Source organism: Myodes glareolus, chromosome 7 (genome assembly GCF_982192425.1).
Source record: "Myodes glareolus chromosome 7, mMyoGla1.1, whole genome shotgun sequence".
Taxonomy (NCBI): domain Eukaryota; kingdom Metazoa; phylum Chordata; class Mammalia; order Rodentia; family Cricetidae; genus Myodes; species Myodes glareolus.
In genome coordinates this window covers 34,570,891-34,583,587 of record NC_142032.1, presented here as the reverse complement: position 1 = coordinate 34,583,587, position 12,697 = coordinate 34,570,891, and positions in this window count along the sequence as shown.

The following is a 12,697-nucleotide window of genomic DNA, read 5'->3' as shown; positions in this document are numbered from 1 at the left end:
ATCTGTCCTATTGGAGAAGATTGCTTAAAGATGTGCTACATTTGTTTATGCTGTGGAACATTTGCTTAATGATGCAAAGATGGTGCATTCTTTTGTGTTACAGTTCTTTAACTCTGTGAAGCTCTGTTACTTTGCCTGTCTAGAACACCTGATTGGTCTAATAAAGAGCAGATCAACCAATAGGGAGGCAGGAGAAGGGACAGGAGGGGCTGACAGGCAGAGAGAATAAATGGAAGGAGAAATTTGGGAGAAGGAGGGAAACGGAGCAAGAGAAGAAGGAGAGGAGGATGCTAGGGCCCAGGTGTTCAGCCACCCAGCCAGCCACAGAGTAAGAGTAAAAGAAAGACATACAGAAGTAAAAAACAAAACAAAACAAAACAGGAAAAAGCTCAAAGGCAAAAAGTAGATGGGATAATTTAAGTTAAGGAAAACTGGCTAGAAAGAAGCCAAGCTAAGACTGGGCATTTATAAGTAATAATAATCCTCCATGTGTGATTTATTTGCGAGTTGTGTGGTGGCCCCTTCAAGACCCTAAGAGCTAAGACAAAAGAGTAAAAGCTAAAGCTCCAAAAGAGTAAAAAACAACCCAAACCACTGTCCCTCTGTACGTTTGTCTCCAAGGGTTGGTTGGCCACAGAGCTTCAGGAGGGCCCTGACTCTGCAGGCTGGGGCTGACTTGGGTTGGTAGGCTTCACTCCTCCCGTGTGTACCCTCAGCTCCAGGAGGCAAGACTTGGGCACGAGAGTGTGAGCACAGGATCCCAGGTTTTCCAAAGCCTAGGACCCTGGAACTCATAGAGAACATTGCCTCTGTTACAAGGCCAGCGCAAAGTTAAGGGTTAAGAGGCCTCTGAAAGGAGACAGCTCTATAGCGTGGGTGGGGGGATGGAAATGGAGATAGGAGTCATTGGGGCTGTTATTTCAAAATTCTATTGTACTCACCGAGGGGAAAAATGTTGTGAAGCTCAAGGACCATGGGCACAAAACCCTTACCCTAGGTGAAGAGAAGGATGCTAGGCAAGTTATATTTTAGTTATGATCACACCGTCAGCAGAGGGGAAAATACAAGACTGATGTCACAATGCTGATCCCCATGACCAGTATCCCTGCCTGTGAGATGAGATGCTTCTTTTTTTTTTTTTTTTTTGGAACATTCTGGCTAATTAGCAAGTTGGAGAATATTGGACCACGGCCACACAATGTGCTAGCAATCATTCGCTATTCACATCTATTTAGCAAACGAAAAGGACGTCAGCACGCGTGGAGCCAGTGGGAGGGGAAAACGAGAGCAAAGTGCCTCGTGAGGAGCTATTCATTACGTGGCAATAAAGGGCCTCGCTGATTCTGGGTTGCAAAGCATAGAACATTCCGTCTCTGGAGTCCCTGGCACTCAACGCTTAATTTTTTTTTCACTGAGGTAAAATTCACATAACATCAAATTAACCATTTTCAAGAGCACAATTTGTTGTCATTAGTATATCAACCATTACTTCTATCTAGCTCCAAGACATTGCCATTATACCAAAGGAACCTCTGCCCCCTGTAGGCAGTCCATTCTGTCCCCTCCAGCCTGGCCACAGCTCTGGCAACCACTGATGTATTTTCTGTCCCTTTGATTTACATATGCTAGATGCTTCACATAAACGCAATCCACCACTTGACCTTTCGTGACTGGTTCCGTTCACTTGCCGTGTTTCTGAGGTTCCCCCGAGCGGATGCAGATAGTGACATTCTATCCTGCTTTATGAGTCCCAGAAGTATGAATAATGTCCTATTACGTGGTAATGTCACATTTCATTTGTACACTTATTAGTGAAAGGTCTTCCACTTTGGGGCTGTTCTGAACAGTGCTACTGTGAACACGTGTACAAGGGGCAATTCTCTCAAACCTTGGTTTCCATTCTGGCCTTGAGAAGGTTCCTACAGACAATGTGAGGTTAGTCTCCCCATGCCAGCATTCCCTTGTCTCTAAAGGCTGCGTGGTTCCGGAGGCTCGTCTGATGGTAAGCAGCAGTCCTCATGAAATCTTGCATTATGCCCTGCCACTAAAAATGAAAATAGTTTGAAAAGGGAAAGAGCAGCAACAACCAAGAGGTTGTACCCCCATCAATATCTGGTTTTTATAGACACCTTGAACAAGACAGACATAGCCTATAAGACATGGAGAGACTGAGGCCAAGTCTCTGTAGTCTATCTACAAAATTTTAACCAGAAACCATACTTCTGACCCCTATTACACACAATAAGTTCATGCCTAGGTCTTGATGAGATGGGTGCTCAGGGTCCTTAATAACATGGAAGCTGAGAGCATAGTTCAGTAATTATAGCAAGAGAGAGGGAAGAACACACACAGGAATGGACTGTCTTGCTGGCAATCATCAGCCTCAAAGGGAAATGGAGCTCAGAAAACAGTCAAGAAAGTCCAGGGGAGAAGGCAGAGAGGGTAGCGTTCTCGATGAGAAGAAAGAGCTTGTAAATGCGCCAGCACCAAGCAGTCTAGGCCATGCCACTGCCTAACACTGTGCCAAGTGCTTCAAACCATCCAGCTGAACTCAAACATTACAAGGGAACAGGTCCATGGTCCTCAGTGAGGAGAGTGAGGATCAGACACGGCAACTGTGTACATCCCGACAATCTACTGACTAGGGATTTAAATCAGGTGTCACTGTTGGTGAAGGCAGCAATCTGGGGATCTCTCTTGAGTACCAACACAAAGGAGTATCATCTACCCCTCACCATCCACCTTGCCTGGGGTGTCCACAGGTGTGAGCCAAATCAACTCACTCACCAGGGGTAAAGCCTCTTTCCTGCCCCCGGTGGTACTGTGCGGCTGAAGCCTCCTCTGTCTGCTGGATGAACAGTGACTATTATTTTTCTGATTCTGCCATCATTTCCATGTGTGTGAAAATGCAGTAAAATCTGCAAGGAAAACAAGTAGACCCATGGCTTCATCTTAAAAACCACAGAACTCACCATCACACTTTGCACAAATCCCAACTGGGAAAATATTCGGAGATAAAAAAGTGTCATATATTTTCTGGACGTGCACATGGCAAGAAAGGGCAAGGTGGAAATGTGTCCCACTCTGAGTTGGGCCACCCTGATTTACACTTTTGTGACATATCTGCGTTTGGAAATGTCAGGAAAGAGCATTGTGAGCCCCAGGCAGAGACTGGGCTATCCTGATTCTTCAGGTGAAGTGCACGCGCGCGCGCGCGCGCGCGCACACACACACACACACACACATACACACACACACACAGCCTGTATGCTAGAGAAGGTGATCAATGACGTTAAGAAGCCCCTGAGAATAGTAAAGGACAATACATAAATAAAACCTTGCTCTATGATTGTAACAACAGTTCACTCTCACTTTGGATTCTTTAACTGTCTAGAGAAAGGTAAAATAATAGGCTGTGTGAATACAAGAAAATGTCTTTTATTATTTCAGGAGGAAATACAGGAGTGAAAGCAGAAAAAATTCCCACTAGCTCTATTTCTGATAACCCAATGTGTGCCCTCGAAAAACTCTGCAGCTCCCATATCAGGTATGTGTCCCAAATCCTGCTTAGCAGTCTTCACCCTCTGTGACCACAACCCTATCCAACAATGGTGTTTCCACTAGGTCTCCGCTTATAGTCTGTGGTCAGGGCCCTAGTGCCCATGTACTCCTGGGTCATGAGAAGCGCCAACCCTCACGTTCCAGACCCAGCTTGTACATTGCCGTGTGCCTCTGCTTGTATGCCCTCTGAACTCTCTCCCTCATCAGAGGAGACCTGATCTGTGCCCTTGGCACCCCTGCCATTCATCAGTCCCATAATTTCCTCCTCAGATAATCCTGGCTGTGCCTCTTGACCTGGCGACGCTGCCCTCACTTTTCTGCTTCTGTTAGGTGATGTGTGGAATACCAGCAAGGTATTGTTGCACAGTACTGTGCCTCAGAGTTCAGAACCATCTGGGGAGGTTTTTCAACCTTGGTCCTTATCCAGTCAGTGCCCTTGTAACAGTGGGAACAAGGTCTTTCTCTTCCAAAAGGCTCCAGAGTTCTCATTTGAGGTGGTTTGAAAGAAAATGGCCCCCAAAGGGAGTGGCACTATTAGGAGGTGTAGCCTTGTTGGAGTAGGAGTGGTCCTGTTGGAGGAAGTGTGTCACCGAGGGGGCAGGCTTCGAGGTCTCTTCTCAAGCTTCAGTCAGTGTGACAATCAGTCAACTTCCTGTTGCCTCTGAATCAAAATGTAGACCTCTCAGCTCAAGTACCATGGCTACCTGGCTGCCACCATGCCCCCACCATGACGATAATGGATGGAACCTCTGAAACTGTAAGCAAACTCCCTTCAAGGAAATGTTTTCACTTATAAGAGTTGCCATGGTCATGGTGTCTCTTTGCAGTAATTAAAACCCAAACTCCGACATCAGCATAAGTAGGCATGATGATCCTCATTCTAATTTCGTGGCTTACTCCTGGTACCGACTGAATCTGTCAAGTTTTACAAATCTGTCTCTCTAAATCAAACTCTTTGAAGGTGTTGTTTAGGTGATCAAATCTTATTCTGTATCTCTAGTCTCCAAAATACAGTGATAACATTGTCCAAATAAATCTGAAACGACCAAGGAGCTTGGGAAGCTGTTTTTGATGAGCGGAACAGTCCTTTGAGGCCCTGATGCTAGCCTACTGGGGAGGAAAGAAAAAGATCCTGCTGAAGAACAAGGAAACACTCGTGACTGCTGCCTGTGCTGTCTGAAGAAAGACAGTCTACAGGGACACAGAGAGGAACGTCCAGTGGAATTAAGTCAGGATTAGATTTCTCATGTGTATCAGTTACTTTTCTCGTTGCTATGACAAAATACTTGATGAAAAGCAACTTGAAAGAACGAAGGGCTCTTATTTTGGCATAGAGTGTGAGGATGTAATCACCAAGAGGGGAAGGCGCTTAAGGAGTCTTGCATATGTAGTTATGAACTAGAGAGCTGCTGTTTTTCAGCTGGGCCTTCTTTTATTCTGTCTGGCAGTGGGGCCACCCACGTTTAGGGTATATCTTCCCACCTCAAATAACCCAAAGACTAAAGCTCTAAAATCTTAAACAAAACAAAACAACAACAAAAAAGCTAACAAACTCCCTCTTAGATATGTTTGGAAGTTCATCTCTTTCCTGTAGAGTTGACAGAATCAACCGCCATGCCATGAACCCTGAGCAGAAACTATTTCCCTGGTTTGGAAGGGTCCATCCCATTGGATAAACCCTCACCCAACTGGTACTTCCATGTGGATCTCTTTTTTATGAAATCAGAATAATCTGGTTGAAAATTGATTTCCATTATGAAACTTTATGCGGACACTTCATTTTTTACAAATAATGGTTTTAAAATAGCCACAAACACAAGACATGAAATGTCTAAAGAATTGATTAAATGAAACCAGTGAAAAAGAAAACAAAGCCCCAATCATTTCATTATAAGACCAAGCAATTCTTACTAATATTTTCATGAGCATGTAACACAGGTATATATAAAAATATATTACTTATAAGAGCATACATTGTCTTAAAACCAATCATCCTCATTTTTGATGCTATGAATGACCCCAATGGGGTAATCTCCTCTGCCTCATTGCTAACGGATGTATTTTTTCAGCTTTAATGGATGTAATATAATATAATCAATTTCCCATGGTTTGATCCCCATGCCTTATCACAGGGCAACCCTATCAGAATGACAAAGTCCAGCATCCATACTGAGTGTCCCTGGTGGTTCTGGTGACAAGACACCTCTGAGAACTCAGTTAATAGAACGTAGCAACATTTGTAAGAATTCTACATCATAATGAGAGATCCCTTCATAATATCCTCCTCCAAGTAAAGTCAATACTTTAATCAATACTTCTGATCTCTTCTGGATTTGTCTTTTGACATCTTCTTTTACTGCTAAGAATAACTTTTCTATAACATAATCATACAGATTTAGAAATATTGAAAAGAGAGTCAAAAAAGAAGTTCACAAATACAATCGCTAATAATAGTCTGTGAATCTCCTACAAATTTTACATGTTTCTCTACCTCTATATTGCAGCAATAGAATTGTGTTCTACTGTTTTACAGCCTGTTCTTTATTGAGCATTTTATTGTCAGATTTTCCTTTGTCCCTTCTTTTTATGTTGGCTTATTCACCTTTAAAACACTGCTCAGCCCTCAACTGTATTGCCATTTGCCCTGTGTCTCTGATTTGTTTTCAGAGACACTTCATAAATTCAGATCTTAATATATTTGACTATTTCCCCTCAAATTCTAGACCTAATTATTTGCTGATCAAATTCTATGGGGGATCAAAATTACTAGGTCTGTAAATTATAATTTCTTGTATTTGCATTTTTCTCCCTCAAAAAGATATCAGACAATATTTACTCAGCTCCTTCTGGCCCTGCTCCAGCTCTCCATGGGTTCTCAGAGATTGCCAGCAGCAGCTCTCGTCACCCAGCTGGGAGGTCTCTGAGTCCCGGCATTTCCATTGTTGGGGCTTTCAAAGCCTGTGGCAAATTAATTTGTTCAACAAACAGTCTTGAGAATATTCTCCACAGTTACAGATCTTCGTCCTTTGAAAGAAAGTTGAGTTTTTAGTTCAGCCACAAATACTGGTTGCTTAATGCTGCTTAATGCTTAATTTGGTGAGTAGGGGATAAGGTTAGTTGAAAAGTGCTATTTTTTTTGTCCAGTGAGTGATATTAGTTTTTATAATTATTAATGTTTTGGAGCTTATCGTGATGCTCACCAATTATCTCCAAAGGAGAGTGTAGATAAGAGCTTTTAAGAGAGTCGTGTGCCAGCAGCCACACAACACCTACATCGCAAGAACCAATCTGGAAGCCCTGGCACCATTGTTTGGTATTTCCTCTCTTTCTCTCTCTCTCTCTCTCTCTCTCTCTCTCTCTCTCTCTCTCTCTCTCTCTCTCAACAGATTCTTACTATGTAGCCCTGGCCAGCCTGAAACTCACTTTATAGACCAGGCTGTCTTTGAACTCACAGAAATCCTCCTACCTTGGTTTCCCGAGTGAGGGATGTACACCCCGTGTTTGTTTTAAAAGACCATCTTACTTCGTTCCTAGTATGGCCATGGTTTGCTTGCGCCTCTGTTTTAGTGAGATTTCTGTGGCTGTGATAAGCACCATGACCATAGGTGACCACAAGCTGTAAAATTAAACAAACCCTTTCCTCCCCAAGCATAGGAACCTGGAGGCAGAAGCTGAAGTAGAGGATGGGGGTGCTGCTTATTGGTTTGCTACCTGTGACTTGTGCAGTTTGCTTTCTTATATAACTAAGGGCCACCTGCCCAGGGACAGCAGAATCCACAATGTGCTGGGCCCTCCCATTCAATCACTAATTAAGAAAATGTTATACAGGCTTGCCTGAAGGGCAAACTAGTGGGGGCATTTTCTCCACTGAGGCTTCATGTTCCTTCTTCTCAAATGATGCTAGCTTTTGTCAAGTTGACACATGACCCAACCAGGACAGCTTCCATAACAAAATGTCACAGATTCGAAGGATATAACAATAGAAATTTATTTTTTCATAGGTCTAGAGTCTGGGAAATCCAAGATCAAGGATACAATTTGGATTTGTTGAAAGGGTCCTGACCTGCTGTGTGTTCACAGGACAGAGAGCAAGGCAGGAGGCTCTTGTTTCTCTTACTATACACACGCTAAATGAAGGCCCCACCCAGGCACTGCTTTTACCTCTCGTTACTCTCCTACTCTAAGAAACGTGCATGGCTCGGTAGCCACACGGGGGGGGGGGGTGTTAGGGTTTCCCATATGAATTTGATCAGACAGACTCAGTCCATGCTACACACAGTAGTCACAACTTTCTATGGTCCTGTCATAGAGTTCACATTTGATAAAGCAAAAATTAAAACCTTTTTGTTGGACACACTTGAACTATGAACTGGGTTGACTGGACCTGGGGCATCAGGGGGTGCAGGAAGAAATCACCTTCAGCAGGACAAGACCTTTGCAACTCACCCACACATTTATATCAGGGGTTAAATAAATATCTAAAACGCAAACAGTATTTCTACAAGATGAACAACCATGCAAAAAATTAACACACAAAACCTCTGCTCAGTGGGAAACCACTTTAATTATTGATTTCTTTGCCCCCACAGCTTCACAAGGAAGGACTTCATGGAATCTTTAAAAAGAGACCTTAATTCACTATCCTTGCTTTTCCAGCCCTCCAAGCTGAATGATGAAACTCTGGGGTAAAAGACATGAGAGGATCTCTACATATAGCACAGTGGAAGAACATTCTGGAAGGTAGGCTATTTGTTTTGGTTGAAAGATCTCCAGGTACTTGCATTGAAAGAGTGTGAGCATCTGTAGGGAGTAGGTGCCTTGTGACAAGAGGGTGTGGTCATCTGCAGAGAGTTCCAGAGTCAGAACGAGAGGGAAGAACAAGCAGTTGTTTAAAACACAAACAAGTGGTAGAAAATGACTCGGGGAGCGGAGTGGGGGAGGCATCTCAGTGCAGGTGTCAAGCGGAAACTGAGAATGTTCAAAAGACACACCCAACCCTCATTTTCTCCAAAGGGGATGATCTGTCAGGATTGTCTTGTGAAGCGACCTGTCTACTCTTTCTACCAGTGATACAAGGTATGATTTCTTCTGTCACATTGATCAGATCTTAACCAAGGGCTTGGCAGTCCCATGCTGTAGCCACATCCGATTACTTCCCTCTGATTCTCACGTGTACGTTTCTTCTTGACAAGGCACCAGTTTTCAATTTTAGCACACGGTCATACATGTGGACCAAGGCAGACGTCTCAGACACATTCCATTTTGTTCTTCTGCAAGACCAGATTGAAGGGGTCTGTTGTTGCTTGCTTGCTTCTCTTAAGTAGCTTCTGTTTACAAGAGATACGGTCTGTGTGACTTTCAATATGAAAAGTTTGTTTACATAGATCCCAGCATCTTTCTGTTCCAGGACAGGGTAAAACCTGTCTCACAGATTCAGCTGTCTCGGCCACGTGTCCCCACATCACAACACATCCCCTAATCACAACACGTCCCCTAATCACAGCGTAACATACTCAACTGACAAGATGATGTCACTCATTTCATCCTGTTTTGCCCAATACAATACAACACAAAAAGATTTCAGTGGAGATCAAACGATTGTTTTCCATCTTAATGCTTCAAGTAATATGTGACACTAAGTGAACACCCAATAAATGCCCTTGTGTGCTTGAGAAAATGAATTCATTTCTTCCTCCTTCTCCTCTCAGCTTTCTCCTCCTTCCACCTCTTCTTCTCACCCTGTCTTCTCTTTCTTCTTCTTCCCTTGCTTCTTCTCCTATCTTCCTATTACGGTTTTCTTCTTTCTTCTCCTTTTTCTTCCTGCCCATTTTCTGCTTTCTGGCCACATTTCCATTCCTAGCCCATGGATAGTCCATTTTTCTTCAAATAATAATTTAAAACTAGGGGGGCTGGGGAGATGGCTCAGAGGTTAAGAGCATTGCCTGCTCTTCCAAAGGTCCTGAGTTCAATTCCCAGCCACCACATGGTGGCTCACAACCATCTATAATGGGGTCTGGTGCCCTCTTCTGGTCTGCAGCATACACATAGACAGAATATTGTATACATAATAAAGAAATAAATATTTAAAAAAATAATTTAAAACTAGGGACTTGTTTCCTGTCTAGTTGGAGATGGAAAAATCTAGTTATCTGTGAAAGAGAAAGGGTTCATCGATCATAGCTGATTGCCTGAGTTGGGGTCACTATTGCTGTGACGAACGCCATGACCAGAGCAACTTGAGGAGGAAAGGGTTTGTCTATCTTACACTTTCATATCACTGTTTTCCAATAAAGGAAACCAGGACAGGAACTCAAACAGGGCAGAAACCTGGAGACAAGAGTTGATGAAGAAGCCATGGAGGGGTGCTGCTTACTGGCTTGCTCACTCTGTTTTCTTATTGAACTCAGGATCACCAGACCAGGTATGGCACTACCCACAGAAGGCTGGGCCTTCTCTCACCCACCATCAATTAAGAAAATGCCCTACAAGCTTGCCTATAGCCAGATCTTATGACTACATTTTCTTAATTGAGGTTTGTTCCTCTCGGATGACTTTAGCTTATGTCAAGTTGACATAAAACTAGCCAGTACACTGATGACAATCAGATTCATCTGGTGTTTCAAATATCTTCAGTATCTAGTCATCATGTGAACCTTTTAACTATTGTGCCCAGATTACAACCCCCAGAGAGAGACCACCAGGGAGGCCCAGACTGTAATAAGCAAGGCTTAATTAGCATAATACAAACATGTTTGGAACCCATCTCTGACCCCACTGCAGTGAGGTAGAGAGGAGTTGTAGCTCCTCTGTGGAGTAATCTTTTAAAGGCATAGCTACAAAGAGGCTTTTTGAAGCTGCTTTTGGCACGGGTACAAGGTCTTTTGCTCTGTCCCATCCTGCTTCTTTATCACCAGGTGGCTGGCTGGCTGGCTAAGTGACCTTGTGCTGGGAATTTTCCGGGTGGGAGAGGGGAAGGCCACTATCTTCCTGGGAAAACATTCTGCTAGAAAATTTCTTCTCGCCCCTTTGAGAATAAGGGGGTAGGGTCCCACATAACAATGCAACGTATTTCTGCTTTTCTTTGTTTTTAATGAACAGAAATATAATATTGATATAAGACAGTCCCTATACTTTTCTACCCTGACTCTCACAGTTAAGTAATTACAAGATAATTTTAAAGCTGTTTCCCATGCTGTGTGTATGACTTTCCAGCAAAGCCATAGAGAGTTAGAATCGAAGTTGGATAGAAAAAACAAACACACCCAAAACCTGTACACAAGAGGGCTTTGTGCTACCAAATGAAATTTCTCATGAGGGCCTTCTTAATCTTAACACAAATGCAATTGCTTAGTGAAGTAGTCAGTGACTTAGTTTCAAAACAGATTCCCTAAATGCAGAGGAAAAATAGTGCCTTTGTAAGATACTGCACATTCTCATGGTATACAAGAGAAAACTAGAAAAACGGACAGTGTCATCTAATTCCACAGTAATTTTCCTTCTTAGCGCTTTGGCTCCACTTGGAAAGGACTTGTCATCATTCTTTGAAAGTGAGTGTCGTGCCAGATTCCCCTCAAACAATGGAATCCAGGAACTCTGAGGAATGGAAAGCATTGTTCCTGTCTCTCATCAAAGTCTTCCTTGCAATAAACAGTCAAACCTGGACTCCATGATTTACATAACATTTATCTAGCCCTGTTTCTATCCAGCCAAAATGTTAGTGCAAAATGCTCAGAAGGACTGTGAGAGAGTGTCTACACATCTGTTCCCTCTCCAAGACAGCTTAAAAACGACTGGACTCACCTCCTGTGGCGTAGAGACACGTTCTGATGGAGGAAGATATAAAATAATTCCACACTAATTCAGAATTACGTATAATAAAGGGTTATTTATTTAGGGAAGACTTATATATCACCCTACTAAATCACAATCCTCTGCACAAACTGGGAATAGAAACAGAGTCTAGCAGCTGGAAGTGAGAGCCAGAAGCAAGAGAGCAAGCACGGGCTTTACAGCTGCATTTATAGTATAAGAGACCACGCCCAAGTGGGCTGGTATCTTAAAGGCTATTGGCTGAAGGAGCAAAAAGGAGCTCCCACAGCAATGTTCCATGAATGTCTCCACAGTAATGTGAGCGGTTACCAGGTAGGACAAACAGCAACCCAAGAATTGATAAAATAGTAGTCCTCCACATTTAGGGAGGCAAGAAAAGTGGTTTCCATTTGTTTGAATATTGAGTCAGGTTCAGGTCTTTAACCCCTGGAATCTCCTACCTAGTACACTGGTTCTGATGTCCTGCTCATCCAAAGAAAGACCAAAAGCTTAAGAATGTTGGAGTCAGGCCAGACACGGTGGCACATGCCTTAAACTCCAGCATTTGAGAGGCAGGAGCAAGTGGATCTCTGAGTTTGAGGTCAGCTTGATCTATAGAGTGAGTTTCAGGACAGCCAGGGCTATACAGGGAAACTCTGTCTTGAAACACTACCACTCCACACACATACCAATAAGAACATCAGAGTCTCCCAAGAGCAGATGGATCAGGGGTCAAGAGCGGACAGAGAGAAGTGGGGAGAGAGAGACAGAGACACAGAGAGAGGGGCGAGGGGAGAAAGACAGAACAGAAAACAAATTCTGGAGAAGCCATATCAGTGAAAACCATTTTGTCGGTCAGTGGTAGAAAACTGAAGTCTCATCAAAGGGGAAAGAAACTCATGGTACAAAGCTGCAATACACAGGATCAAATTCCATTTTCAAGAGTGGCCGTGTCCAGGCGCTCTTCAGTTGACTGCTGTTACAACTTGATCTGCCTTGCTTGCTTGCCTTCGGTCTCCTTCCCCTTCTCTATTTCTCTTTTATCCTAGGTCTTAAACAGGTTTCCTCTTCAGAGTGCAGAAAACCACCAACAGCTTTAGGATTACATCAACCAGTTCATCAGTTTAGGTCTTTTGCTATGTCCCTAGGAAATCTCCAGACTGTTTTGTTGATCCAGATTAAGTTGTGGTTCCCTCTCTATCTCTGTTTTTATGGCCAGGGATCAATGCCAATTAATTAGAGTTGTGCCAACCCTATGTGAACCCAAAAGGAAATTTGGGTCTTTCATCGAAAGAAAGGAGAGATTAAAGACAAAAAGAAAACAGTT